Source organism: Ranitomeya variabilis, chromosome 5, assembly GCF_051348905.1.
Source record: "Ranitomeya variabilis isolate aRanVar5 chromosome 5, aRanVar5.hap1, whole genome shotgun sequence".
In the NCBI taxonomy this organism is placed as follows: Eukaryota; Metazoa; Chordata; class Amphibia; order Anura; family Dendrobatidae; genus Ranitomeya; species Ranitomeya variabilis.
The window spans coordinates 271785061-271798151 of NC_135236.1; the positions used below are offsets into that span (position 1 = coordinate 271785061).

Here is a 13091-nt window from a genome sequence, read left to right on the forward strand (position 1 = left end):
GGGTCACTGTCATGATATTTTCGAAAATGTCTTGGCAAGGTTTTTAAACCTGCCACATCAGTTGCCTTTTTTGCAGCAATGATGTCACGTACATGCTCGCGCGTCCGAATTCTTAAGTCCCTAGATGTGAGACCCACATAAATTAGGGAGCAGGGACATGTTGCATAGTAAACGACACAGGTCGTACTACATGAGATGTATTCTCTTATTTTAAATTCTCTGCTCCCATCTGAAGTCTTGAAGGTCCCACATCTAAGGATATTCGGACACGCGACACATGAGCCGCATGGATAACACCCTTGTCTCGGGCTATTCACATCCAAGAAATTTCTACTCTTGTTTTTAGCTATGTAATGGCTCCTCACCAGATTATCTTTTAGATTTCTACCTCTCCGTTGGGTCATAAGAGGGAAATCTGTCAGATGTGAGGCCAATATTGCATCGGTTTGTAATACAGACCAATGTCTATTCAGAATCTCTCGGATGCGGTGCCACTGACAATTGGAAGTTGATATGAACCTGACCCCAGATCCATCATTAGATTTAGGCTTCCTCCCTAGTGCCAACAAATCCTCCCTCCGTGTAAACTTTGCCCTTCCATACCCTGCCCTGATGCTCCGGCGACTGTAACCCCTTGCCCGGAAACGCTCAGATAGGATGGCGGACTGTCTCTCAAAGCGGGCTTCCGTGGAGCACACCCACCTGTTCCTCAAAAACTGCCCAACTGGGATGGCCTTGATGACAGAATAATTGTGTGCCGAGGATGCATGCAACAATGAATTAACGGATGTTTCCTTTCGATAAAGATCCGTTTCGATAGAACCATCCCCGGCAACACATAAAGTAATGTCTAAAAAATCAATAGTGGTTTTATGCCAAGAATAGGTGAATTTTAAATTAAAAATATTGTGATTTAATTCCTGCATAAAATTGGATAGGCTGGCTTCGCTACCGTTCCAAATCATAAGAACATCATCAATGTAGCGAAACCAGCCCACCACTGGGTCAGCGGCATGTTCCCTGTCCCCCTGGAAGATATGTCTCTCCCAGAACCCCAAAAAGAGGTTAGCATACGACGGGGCACATGCCGCGCCCATTGCAGTACCTTGTAACTGTAAATAAAATTTATCTTTGAAAACAAAATAATTGTGGGTTAAAATAAACTCCAATAATTCCAAAACAAATTCAATTAAATGGCCATCCCAGTTGGTACCTTCAAGAAAAAAGTGGGCAGCTCTCAGACCGTCCTCATGTCTGATAGATGAATATAATGATTCGATGTCAATAGTGACAAGGATCATACCCGCCTCAAGAGACAGTCCATCTACTCTCCTCAATACATCCGTAGTGTCTCTGACATAGGAGGGAAGCGTCTCAACCAGTGGTTTTAGATAAAAATCTACCAATTTGCAGATATTGTCACACAGCCCCCCTATGCCAGAGACGATCGGTCGTCCGGGCGGGTTCACAGCGTCCTTATGCACCTTGGGCAGGGCATAGAAGGTTGCGATTCTAGGGAACTTAGGCATAAGTCCCTCAAGTACCTTCCTGGGGACAGCATCAAGCCCGTCCGCCAGATCCAGGATGCGCGCCAGTTTATTAGTAAAAGTCTGAGTGGGATCTTGAGGCAGAACACGATATGTATCCTTATTCCTCAGTTGCTGCATAATCTCCCTTTCATATTTCTCAATAGGCCATATCACCACATTCCCTCCCTTGTCAGCTGGTTTTATTACCACGGAATCAAGTTCCTGTAGTTCTCTTAAAGCTTTCCTTTGGCCTACTGTCAGGTTGTCATTATAGAGTCCCCTCGACAGTTTGGCCAGATCTTCAGTAACCAGTCTACAAAAAATGTCCACTTGTGGACATAAAGACAAGGGAGGGAATGTGGTTGACCTAGGCATAAGTGTTGGAGGAAATTTACCTAGGAAATCTGGTTGTTGCTCCTTCAGAAGATCCTCCAATGCTAATAAAGCATCAGCCTCCGCCTCATTCAAAGAGATGTCACCGAGGTTTTTTTGGCCGTGTAGTTATTTGAGGAGTAATTTACGACAAAATAAATGAGTGTCTTTTACGACTGTAAAGAAATCAAATTGATTAGAGGGAACAAAATTAAGACCCAATTTTAAAACCTCAATCTGTGTATTAGATAATGAATGCGAGGACAGATTAATCACCTCTAAGCCTGTGTTCTTGACCTTTCGTTCATATACTGGTGGAGGGGTGAGTTTCCTTCTCTTCCCATTGTATTTAGCTTTGGCCGCTCTATTCGGCTGTACCTTTCGCTCCCTTCCTCCACCCGATGTATTGGAACGATCAGAGGTTATACTTATTTCATCCGCAGATGCTATGGATGAAATGGATCCTGATCTCATTTGTAATCCTGGGCGGGTTTTATTTTTGTTTTTACCCATCCTCCAGCGATACACTCGATTCTCCCGGTAATCCGAGTTATCTCTTTGTAATTTTTTGGTTTTGGTCTCACTGATCTCCTGTTCCCATTTCCTGAAATCATTATCTAAATCATTATTTAATTTCTCTAATGCCTCTGTAGTCAGGTCATCTTTTATAATATTTTGGATGGCATCAATCTCTTTCTCCAACTCAGTCAATTTTCTCGTATCCAATATTTTTGATATTTATTGAATTGCTCATACAATTGGATACGAGAAAATTGACTGAGTTGGAGAAAGAGATTGATGCCATCCAAAATATTATAAAAGATGACCTGACTACAGAGGCATTAGAGAAATTAAATAATGATTTAGATAATGATTTCAGGAAATGGGAACAGGAGATCAGTGAGACCAAAACCAAAAAATTACAAAGAGATAACTCGGATTACCGGGAGAATCGAGTGTATCGCTGGAGGATGGGTAAAAACAAAAATAAAACCCGCCCAGGATTACAAATGAGATCAGGATCCATTTCATCCATAGCATCTGCGGATGAAATAAGTATAACCTCTAATCGTTCCAATACATCGGGTGGAGGAAGGGAGCGAAAGGTACAGCCGAATAGAGCGGCCAAAGCTAAATACAATGGGAAGAGAAGGAAACTCACCCCTCCACCAGTATATGAACGAAAGGTCAAGAACACAGGCTTAGAGGTGATTAATCTGTCCTCGCATTCATTATCTAATACACAGATTGAGGTTTTAAAATTGGGTCTTAATTTTGTTCCCTCTAATCAATTTGATTTCTTTACAGTCGTAAAAGACACTCATTTATTTTGTCGTAAATTACTCCTCAAAAAACTACACGGCCAAAAAAACCTCGGTGACATCTCTTTGAATGAGGCGGAGGCTGATGCTTTATTAGCATTGGAGGATCTTCTGAAGGAGCAACAACCAGATTTCCTAGGTAAATTTCCTCCTACACTTATGCCTAGGTCAACCACATTCCCTCCCTTGTCTTTATGTCCACAAGTGGACATTTTTTGTAGACTGGTTACTGAAGATCTGGCCAAACTGTCGAGGGGACTCTATAATGACAACCTGACAGTAGGCCAAAGGAAAGCTTTAAGAGAACTACAGGAACTTGATTCCGTGGTAATAAAACCAGCTGACAAGGGAGGGAATGTGGTGATATGGCCTATTGAGAAATATGAAAGGGAGATTATGCGGCAACTGAGGAATAAGGATACATATCGTGTTCTGCCTCAAGATCCCACTCAGACTTTTACTAATAAACTGGCGCTTATCCTGGATCTGGCGGACGGGCTTGATGCTGTCCCCAGGAAGGTACTTGAGGGACTTATGCCTAAGTACCCTAGAATCGCAACCTTCTATGCCCTGCCCAAGGTGCATAAGGACGCTGTGAACTGTTATGACCCCAATGGCGAGGGTCTCAGAGGAACGTGGAAGTCTGCAGAATACAAAAATCCAGCTCATAGGGCAGTGGTAACTGGGTTGACCATATATCTACTCCTAACGCCAACACTAGAAGTAGCCGGGGATCATTCCTACGTTGATTCTAGATGACACGCGCCAGCCGGAGAATCTAGCTACCCCTAGTAGAGGAAAACAAAGACCTCTCTTGCCTCCAGAGAAGGGGACCCCAAAGTTGGATAGAAGCCCCCCACAAATAATGACGGTGAGGTAAGAGGAAATGACAAACACAGAAATGAACCAGGTTTAGCACAGAGAGGCCCGCTTACTGATAGCAGAATAAAGAAAGGTAACTTATATGGTCAACAAAAACCCTATCAAAATCCACACTGGAAATTCAAGAACCCCCGAACCGTCTAACGGTCCGGGGGGAGAACACCAGCCCCCTAAAGCTTCCAGCAAAGGTCAGGATATAGATTTGGAACAAGCTGGACAAAAATACAAAACCAAAACAAATAGCAAAAAGCAAAAGGCAGACTTAGCTGATATAACTGGAACCAGGATCAGTAGACAAGAGCACAGCAGACTAGCTCTGATAACTACGTTGCCAGGCATTGAACTGAAGGTCCAGGGAGCTTATATAGCAACACCCCTAACTAACGACCCAGGTGCGGATAAAAGGAATGACAGAAAAACCAGAGTCAAAAAACTATTAACCACTAGAGGGAGCAAAAAGCAAATTCACAACAGTACCCCCCCCTTAGTGAGGGGTCACCGAACCCTCACCACGACCACCAGGGCGATCAGGATGAGCGGCATGAAAAGCACGAACTAAATCGGCCGCATGAACATCAGAGGCGACCACCCAGGAATTATCCTCCTGACCATAGCCCTTCCACTTGACCAGGTACTGAAGCCTCCGCCTGGAGAGGCGAGAATCCAAGATCTTCTCCACCACGTACTCCAACTCGCCCTCAACCAACACCGGAGCAGGAGGCTCAGCAGAAGGAACTACAGGCACAATGTACCGCCGCAACAAAGACCTATGAAATACATTGTGAATAGCAAACGACACAGGAAGATCCAGACGAAAAGATACAGGATTAAGGATTTCCAATATCTTGTAAGGCCCAATAAAACGAGGTTTAAATTTGGGAGAGGAGACCTTCATAGGAACAAAGCGGGAAGAAAGCCATACCAAATCCCCAACGCGTAGTCGGGGACCCACACCGCGGCGGCGGTTGGCAAAGCGCTGAGCCTTCTCCTGTGACAACTTCAAGTTGTCCACCACATGATTCCAGATCTGCTGCAACCTATCCACCACAGAATCCACCCCAGGACAGTCAGAAGGCTCCACATGACCCGAAGAAAAGCGAGGATGGAAAGCAGAGTTGCAGAAAAAAGGCGAAACCAAGGTGGCGGAACTAGCCCGATTATTAAGGGCAAACTCAGCCAACGGCAAGAATGTCACCCAATCGTCCTGATCAGCAGAGACAAAACACCTCAAATAAGCCTCCAAAGTCTGATTGGTTCGCTCCGTCTGTCCATTAGTCTGAGGATGGAAAGCAGACGAAAACGACAAATCAATGCCCATCCTACTACAAAAGGATCGCCAGAACCTGGAAACGAACTGGGATCCTCTGTCTGACACAATATTCTCAGGGATGCCGTGCAAACGAACCACGTTCTGGAAAAACACAGGAACCAGATCGGAAGAGGAAGGCAGCTTAGGCAAAGGAACCAAATGGACCATCTTGGAGAAGCGATCACATATCACCCAGATAACGGACATGCCCTGAGATAGCGGAAGATCAGAAATGAAATCCATGGAGACATGTGTCCAAGGTCTCTTCGGGACAGGCAAGGGCAAGAGCAAACCGCTGGCACGAGAACAGCAAGGCTTAGCTCGAGCACAAGTCCCACAGGACTGCACAAATGACCGCACATCCCTTGACAAGGAAGGCCACCAAAAGGACCTGGCCACCAGATCTCTGGTGCCAAAAATTCCCGGGTGACCTGCCAACACCGAGGAATGAACCTCGGAAATGACTCTGCTGGTCCACTTATCCGGGACAAACAGTCTGTCAGGTGGACAAGACTCAGGCCTATCAGCCTGAAATCTCTGCAACACACGTCGCAGATCCGGAGAAATAGCTGACAAGATAACTCCATCTTTAAGAATACCAACAGGATCAGCGACTCCAGGAGCATCAGGCACAAAGCTCCTAGAAAGAGCATCGGCCTTCACATTCTTTGAACCTGGTAAATACGAGACAACAAAATCAAAGCGGGAGAAAAACAATGACCAGCGGGCCTGTCTCGGATTAAGGCGTTTAGCAGACTCGAGATACATCAGATTTTTGTGATCAGTCAAGACCACCACACGATGCTTAGCACCCTCGAGCCAATGACGCCACTCCTCAAATGCCCATTTCATGGCCAACAACTCCCGATTGCCCACATCATAATTTCGCTCGGCAGGCGAAAACTTCCTAGAGAAAAAGGCACAAGGTTTCATAACAGAGCAACCAGGGCCTCTCTGCGACAAAACGGCCCCTGCCCCAATCTCCGAAGCATCCACCTCAACCTGAAAGGGAAGTGAGACGTCAGGCTGGCACAAAACAGGCGCCGAAGTAAACCGGCGTTTCAACTCCTGGAAAGCCTCCACGGCAGCAGGAGCCCAGTTAGCTACATCGGAGCCCTTCTTGGTCATATCCGTCAAAGGTTTCACAATGCTGGAAAAATTAGCGATAAAACGACGGTAGAAGTTAGCGAAGCCCAAGAACTTCTGAAGACTCTTAACTGATGAGGGCTGAGTCCAATCAAGAATAGCTCGGACCTTGACTGGGTCCATCTCCACAGCAGAAGGGGAAAAAATGAACCCCAAAAAGGGAACCTTCTGTACACCAAAGAGACACTTTGAGCCCTTGACAAACAAAGAATTTTCACGCAAAATTTTAAAGACCAACCTGACCTGCTCCACATGCGAATCCCAATCATCAGAAAAAACCAAAATATCATCCAGATAAACAATCAAAAATTTATCCAGATACTTCCGGAAAATGTCATGCATAAAGGACTGAAAAACTGAAGGCGCATTGGAGAGCCCAAAAGGCATCACCAAGTACTCAAAATGACCTTCGGGCGTATTGAATGCGGTTTTCCATTCATCACCTTGCTTAATGCGCACAAGGTTGTACGCACCACGAAGGTCTATCTTGGTGAACCACTTGGCACCCTTAATCCGGGCAAACAAGTCAGACAACAGCGGTAAAGGATACTGAAATTTGACAGTGATCTTATTTAAAAGCCGATAATCAATACAAGGTCTCAAAGATCCGTCCTTTTTTGCCACAAAAAAGAATCCCGCACCAAGAGGGGAAGAAGACGGACGAATATGTCCTTTCTCCAGAGACTCCTTGATATATGAACGCATAGCGGTATGTTCAGGTACCGACAGATTAAACAGTCTTCCCTTAGGAAATTTACTGCCTGGGATCAAATCTATAGCACAGTCACAGTCCCTATGAGGAGGCAGTGCACTGGACTCAGACTCACTGAAGACATCCTGATAATCAGACAAATACTCCGGAACTTCCGAAGGCGTAGAAGAAGCAATAGACACAGGCAGGGAATCCCCATGAATACCACGACAGCCCCAACTTGAGACTGACATAGCCTTCCAGTCCAGGACTGGATTATGGGTCTGTAACCATGGCAGCCCTAAAACAACCAAATCATGCATTTTATGTAAAACCAGGAAACGTATCACCTCGCGGTGTTCAGGAGTCATGCACATGGTAACCTGTGTCCAATACTGCGGTTTATTTGCTGCCAATGGTGTAGCATCAATACCCCTAAGAGGAATAGGATTTTCTAATGGTTCAAGAGTAAAACCACAGCGCTTAGCAAATGAGAGATCCATGAGACTCAGGGCAGCACCTGAATCTACAAACGCCATGACAGGATAAGATGACAGTGAGCAAATCAAAGTTACAGACAGAATAAATTTAGGTTGCAAATTACCAACGGTGACAGGACTAACAACCTTAGCTATACGTTTAGAGCATGCTGAGATAACATGTGTAGAATCACCACAGTAGTAGCACAAGCCATTCCGGCGTCTATGAATTTTCCGCTCATTTCTAGTCAGGATTCTATCACATTGCATTAAATCAGGTGTCCGTTCAGACAACCCCATGAGGGAATTTGCGGTTTTTCTATCACATTGCACCGAATTAGGTGTCTGTTCAGACAACACCATGAGGGAATTTGCGGTTTTGCGCTCCCGCAACCGCCGGTCAATTTGAATAGCCAGTGCCATAGTATCATTCAGACCTGTGGGAATGGGAAAACCCACCATAACATTCTTAATGGCTTCAGAAAGGCCATTTCTAAAATTAGCGGCCAGTGCACACTCGTTCCAATGTGTCAGTACGGACCATTTCCGAAATTTTTGGCAATACACTTCAGCCTCGTCCTGCCCCTGAGACATAGCCAGCAAGGCCTTTTCTGCCTGAATCTCAAGATTGGGTTCCTCATAAAGTAAACCGAGCGCCAGAAAAAACGCATCAAGATCAGCCAATGCCGGATCTCCTGGCGCCAGCGAAAAAGCCCAATCCTGAGGGTCGCCCCGTAAGAACGAAATAACAATTTTTACTTGCTGAGCAGAATCTCCAGATGAACAGGGTCTCAGGGACAAAAACAATTTACAATTATTCACGAAATTCCTAAACTTAAACCTGTCTCCGGAAAACAGTTCAGGAATCGGTATTTTAGGTTCTGACCTAGGATTTCTGATAACATAGTCTTGTATGCCCTGCACACGAGTAGCCAGCTGGTCCACACTTGTAATCAAGGTCTGGACATTCATGTCTGCAGCAAGCATAGCCACTCTGAGGTAAAGGGGAAGAAGAAAAAAAAAACTCAGAATCTTCTTTCTTATAATCCCTCTTCTGCAATGCATTAAACATTTAATACTGGCCTGGCAAACTGTTATGACCCCAATGGCGAGGGTCTCAGAGGAACGTGGAAGTCTGCAGAATACAAAAATCCAGCTCATAGGGCAGTGGTAACTGGGTTGACCATATATCTACTCCTAACGCCAACACTAGAAGTAGCCGGGGATCATTCCTACGTTGATTCTAGATGACACGCGCCAGCCGGAGAATCTAGCTACCCCTAGTAGAGGAAAACAAAGACCTCTCTTGCCTCCAGAGAAGGGGACCCCAAAGTTGGATAGAAGCCCCCCACAAATAATGACGGTGAGGTAAGAGGAAATGACAAACACAGAAATGAACCAGGTTTAGCACAGAGAGGCCCGCTTACTGATAGCAGAATAAAGAAAGGTAACTTATATGGTCAACAAAAACCCTATCAAAATCCACACTGGAAATTCAAGAACCCCCGAACCGTCTAACGGTCCGGGGGGAGAACACCAGCCCCCTAAAGCTTCCAGCAAAGGTCAGGATATAGATTTGGAACAAGCTGGACAAAAATACAAAACCAAAACAAATAGCAAAAAGCAAAAGGCAGACTTAGCTGATATAACTGGAACCAGGATCAGTAGACAAGAGCACAGCAGACTAGCTCTGATAACTACGTTGCCAGGCATTGAACTGAAGGTCCAGGGAGCTTATATAGCAACACCCCTAACTAACGACCCAGGTGCGGATAAAAGGAATGACAGAAAAACCAGAGTCAAAAAACTATTAACCACTAGAGGGAGCAAAAAGCAAATTCACAACAGTGAACCCGCCCGGACGACCGATCGTCTCTGGCATAGGGGGGCTGTGTGACAATATCTGCAAATTGGTAGATTTTTATCTAAAACCACTGGTTGAGACGCTTCCCTCCTATGTCAGAGACACTACGGATGTATTGAGGAGAGTAGATGGACTGTCTCTTGAGGCGGGTATGATCCTTGTCACTATTGACATCGAATCATTATATACATCTATCAGACATGAGGACGGTCTGAGAGCTGCCCGCTTTTTTCTTGAAGGTACCAACTGGGATGGCCATTTAATTGAATTTGTTTTGGAGTTATTGGAGTTTATTTTAACCCACAATTATTTTGTTTTCAAAGATAAATTTTATTTACAGTTACAAGGTACTGCAATGAGCGCGGCATGTGCCCCGTCGTATGCTAACCTCTTTTTGGGGTTCTGGGAGAGACATATCTTCCAGGGGGATGGGGCACATGCCGCTGACCCAGTGGTGGGCTGGTTTCGCTACATTGATGATGTTCTTATGATTTGGAACGGTAGCGAAGCCAGCCTATCCAATTTTATGCAGGAATTAAATCACAATATTTTTAATTTAAAATTCACCTATTCTTGGCATAAAACCACTATTGATTTTTTAGACATTACTTTATGTGTTGCTGGGGATGGTTCTATCGAAACGGATCTTTATCGAAAGGAAACATCCATTAATTCATTGTTGCATGCATCCTCGGCACACAATTATTCTGTTTTCAAGGCCATCCCAGTTGGGCAGTTTTTGAGGAACAGGCGGGTGTGCTCCACGGAAGCCCGCTTTGAGAGACAGTCCGCCATCCTATCTGAGCGTTTCCGGGCAAGGGGTTACAGTCGCCGGAGCATCAGGCCAGGGTATGGAAGGGCAAAGTTTACACGGAGGGAGGATTTGTTGGCACTAGGGGGGAAGCCTAAATCTAATGATGGATCTGGGGTCAGGTTCACATCAACTTCCAATTGTCAGTGGCACCGCATCCGAGAGATTCTGAATAGACATTGGTCTGTATTACAGACCGATGCAATATTGGCCTCACATCTGACAGATTTCCCTCTTATGACCCAACGGAGAGGTAGAAATCTAAAAGATAATCTGGTGAGGAGCCATTTCATAGCTAAAAACAAGAGTAGAAATTTCTTGGATGTGAATAGCCCGAGACAAGGGTGTTATCCATGCGGCTCATGTGTCGCGTGTCCGAATATCCTTAGATGTGGGACCTTCAAGACTTCAGATGGGAGCAGAGAATTTAAAATAAGAGAATACATCTCATGTAGTACGACCTGTGTCGTTTACTACGCAACATGTCCCTGCTCCCTAATTTATGTGGGTCTCACATCTAGGGACTTAAGAATTAGGACGCGCGAGCATGTACGTGACATCATTGCTGCAAAAAAGGCAATTGATGTGGCAGGTTTAAAAACCTTGCCAAGACATTTTCGAAAATATCATGACAGTGACCCCAGAGGCTTAAGAATAAGAGGTATAGAGAGGATACACGGAGGGATCAGGGGTGGCAACACCGCCAAGATACTTGCACAGCACGAGTGTAGGTGGATTGTCACCCTTGACACGGTGGCTCCAAAGGGGCTGAATGAAAAATTGAGCTTCGCCCCCTTTCTCTGATGAGCCTGGAAATTATATTATCCTTCTATCTCGTTGCGCCTGTGTAGCAGTGGGAAATTTGATATTTGATATTGGATGACAGGGTATTTTTTGCCCTCTGCATATTTTCTACTCCTGAGCTAAATCACCATTCTGTTTTAATTGTTTTATTAATTGTTCTTGTGTTTGTCTTTTATTATAGTTTATTTTTATATGTCAATGGCCATTGATACTATTTGGGCGGTATGATGCTTCCTGTCTCCATGCAATATTATCACTTCGTAGTTTGGTGAAGAAATAAAGAATATAAAGGAGCAACTGATGATCTATTTAAGGAGATCGGAGTGTCAAGTTTCTTAACTCTATATTTTTATATTTAATTTTGTATTTTCTATATATATATTATATCAGTATTATGCACTTGTCACTTTATGCACTTGTTGATATTTGATCTATATTGTTGTAGATCTATGTTTTAATTGCAATTTTGCACTTACGTTGGGAGCACAGAGGCATATTGTATTCCCTGTTTGCCCCATATATTATTATATCACGTGTGCGCAATGATACATCATATTTAGTACACTTACATGGTGGACTGAGACATCTAGCCCTTTTGTTCTCTGAAAACATGACCGACGCTGTGGTCTTCATAAAAATGGACGTTTGGTGAGCGCATGCCCGCTGCCGCCCGGGGTGAGCGTTCTGTGCTGTGTCCGTCCTTACTGGCAGGGCGAGCATCATATGACGTCTATGGGAGGTGTTTTCCCCCTATGCTCGCCCTGCTGTGATGGTCTAGGCTATGACGCGCCCCGGACGCCACCGCGCATGCGCCGCAATACCAGCTCTACTTCCGGTCTTTTTAATATTTAAATGGCACAAGAATGGCTACACACTAACCCTGCTGAGAAAGCGGTCACGCGAAACGCGCGTCCAGGGGAGCCACGTCACGAGGGGGAACCCTTTTCAAGCATCCATTATGGGTAAGCCTGATTTAATGTTTGGTGCCTTTTTGGCATCAGAGCCCTGCATTAGATGTGATTAGGATACCGTAAGGACCTTGTTTGTCATACCGTATGGGCTGGGCACCCTAATGGGCGAGAGAGTTTAGGGGCACAGTTATTTATATGTGCTTCCCCCTCCTGTACTTGGCTATCATCACGTCCCTTTGTTTGTTGCCTCCTTGTTCTTGCGGAGTGCGTACATTATTATTTTTAGTAGTTTTGTAGAAACAAAAAAATCTGACTTTTTAATTCACCTCTAGTATACAGGAAACCTAGAAATACGTTGTTATAGACACCGTCTCTCCCTGTACATGAATAATCTGCTTCTGGGGTCACTGCCTGCAATACAGGTCAAGATTACCAAATTCTCCAATGTGTATCATTATGGGCTGTGTCTCCTAGATAGAGCTGCAGCCTGCAAGCATGAAGATGCGTGTTTGAGTCCAAGGGAGACCCAATCACTGGAAAGAGGTGAATATTATAATTTAATTTATGCACTGAGCAGAGAGAGGGTGGAGGAGGAGGCGCTACGGAGCAATGAAGGTGTTGAAGAGAGGTGAGTATCAGAAGCTAGGATAGTTGGGAGCTATGCATACATACAATAATGTACAGACATAATTAGAGGGTACAAATCATAATTTCTCTTCCTGTTTTCTGTCCACCTCCTCCAGCTAACACCCTCCTGTCTTTTGCATTGTATGTTCCCTTTCTCATTTACTTATCTGTATACACCTGTATACACAGTGATCCATGTCCCTTTTTCTCTACAGTGACTCTTGGACCACTATTGAGTCCTGAATACTCAGTATTACTACTGTAAGCTTTACTTGCCTTATACCTAGGGCTTTTTGGTGACCGTTTTCTGACTTCCTGCCTGAACCGCATATAAGCCCTAATAC

General features: G+C 44.7%; 1 protein-coding gene across 1 annotated transcript in view; it reads left to right on the forward strand.

The window, feature by feature from the left end:
* Window positions 1–13091, forward strand: part of LOC143775775 (arylsulfatase A-like) — a 131627-nt gene that overhangs the window by 72044 nt on the left and 46492 nt on the right. The gene's annotated exons all lie outside the window — the stretch shown is intronic.